The sequence below is a fragment of the Pteropus vampyrus genome, unplaced genomic scaffold, assembly GCF_000151845.1.
Source record: "Pteropus vampyrus isolate Shadow unplaced genomic scaffold, Pvam_2.0 Scaffold1000008313, whole genome shotgun sequence".
NCBI classification, from domain to species: Eukaryota; Metazoa; Chordata; class Mammalia; order Chiroptera; family Pteropodidae; genus Pteropus; species Pteropus vampyrus.
Genome location: NW_011922715.1, coordinates 1 through 1,544, shown reverse-complemented (window position 1 = coordinate 1,544; position 1,544 = coordinate 1). Strand labels below are relative to the sequence as shown.

At 63.3% G+C, this 1,544-nt stretch overlaps 1 long non-coding RNA gene across 3 annotated transcripts; it reads left to right on the top strand.

Annotated features, from left to right (window-relative positions):
* Nucleotides 1-60: 60 nt before the first annotated feature.
* Nucleotides 61-1,163, top strand: LOC111735789. Of its 3 annotated transcripts, none has more exons than XR_002778973.1 (2): nucleotides 61-153; nucleotides 300-1,163. It is a non-coding gene; the product is annotated as an uncharacterized LOC111735789 (long non-coding RNA). The 3 variants fall into 3 exon arrangements; XR_002778975.1 differs by having other exon boundaries at nucleotides 80-142; XR_002778974.1 differs by having other exon boundaries at nucleotides 83-131.
* The last annotated feature ends 381 nt before the right edge of the window (nucleotides 1,164-1,544 follow it).

Below are 1,544 nucleotides of genomic sequence, written 5' to 3'. Positions count from 1 at the left end.
GGGCGGCTGGGTCCCCACCCCCAGAGGCCGGGCTTCTGCCCGCGGGGCGGGTGGGTTGGGCTCAGCTCCCCGCGTTCCGGTTCGTGAGGCTGCGAGGTCCGTCTGCGGACCTGGTAGGAGGATGGTGCCGGGTCGGTGCCGGGTCAGTGCGGGGTCGGTGCGGGGTCGGTGCGGGGTCGGTGTGGGGACGGCCGGGACTGGTCGGAACCCGCGTGAGGAGCAGGCGCCAAACCTGACCTCAAAACCCACTCCAGGGGTGGAGCTGAGGCTTATAGCCTCTCCCCTCTGTCTCCCCTTAGGAGAGGTGACAGGTGACGCTGGCAGTCCTCCGGGAGAGGTGTCTTTCCCTTTGCTCCGCCCCTGCCTTCTGGCTCGGGCAGCCCCTTCTCCCTTAGCCTCCACCTGGACGCCCTGGGCTTTGCCTGGGGCCTGTTTCCTGCTTGTCTCTCAGGCCCTGGGTAGAGCCAAATGTCTGACCCAAATGACACATGTGCTCTGACCACTCTGTCCAGCCGGAGACATTCAGATTCCACACGTCCCCTGGAACCTGCTCTCTGCTGCCTCCCCCAGCACAGGTGATGGCGACCGCGGGTCCAGCTGCTCAGGTCGCCTGTGTCCCACTCCCACATCCATCCCCCTTCTCGGCCCCACCTTCCAGACCATGCCGGATCTCACTGTTCCCTCGGCGACCTCCTGGGTGAGCACCGTCCATGCTCCCTGGTCCTGAGGGGCTAGGCCAGACCATGCCTTCTACTTGGGAGACTGCCAGGGTGCCCGCCTCACCCGGAGGACAAGCCCAGCCTCCTCACCCCCTCCGCTGCAGTCAGCCTGGCTTCCTTGCTGCTTCTGTGACACCCCAAGAGGACTCCCTGTCATGGAATGAATGTTTGTGTCCCCAAAACCCATCTGTTGAAGTCAAATCTCCAATGTGATGGTATTCGGAGGTAGGGCCCTTCGTCCATGAGGTCAAGAGCCATCAGGAGTGGGATCAGTGTCCTTATAAGAGACCAGAGAACGAGCCGGCTCTACCACGTGACGACGCGCGAAGACAGCCATCTGCATCCAGGAAGAGGGGCCTCGCCAGACACTGGATTGACTGGCACCTCAACCTTGGATTTCCAGCCTCTAGAACTGCAAGAAATAAATCCTCGTTGTCAATAAAATCCCGTTTTTGGTATTTTGCCATAGCTGCCTGAGCCGGCCGAGACGGCCCCCTCCGTGGCCCGGGACGCTTTTCGTCACGACACCCTCAGCCGCCCTCACTTGGGTCTTCCCGGGACCCTTATGGCTGCAGGAGACCCTCGGCTGGCGCTCTCCCACTCATTGCCTGCTGCCCCCCTCCACGGCCCCCATGGCTGCTCCAGCTGTCTTTGGGGGGTGGGGGGATGCCGGCCTCTGGGGGCAGCAGCTGCATCTGGACTAGAGAGTGAATGAGAGAAGGCCACTTCCTCCGGAAGTGAGGGGCCGGCTCCCAGGTCCCCTCCACCTGCACTGGGGTCTCAGGCGAAGCCTGAGACCCGAGGGCAGTGCACTGCTGCCCTGTC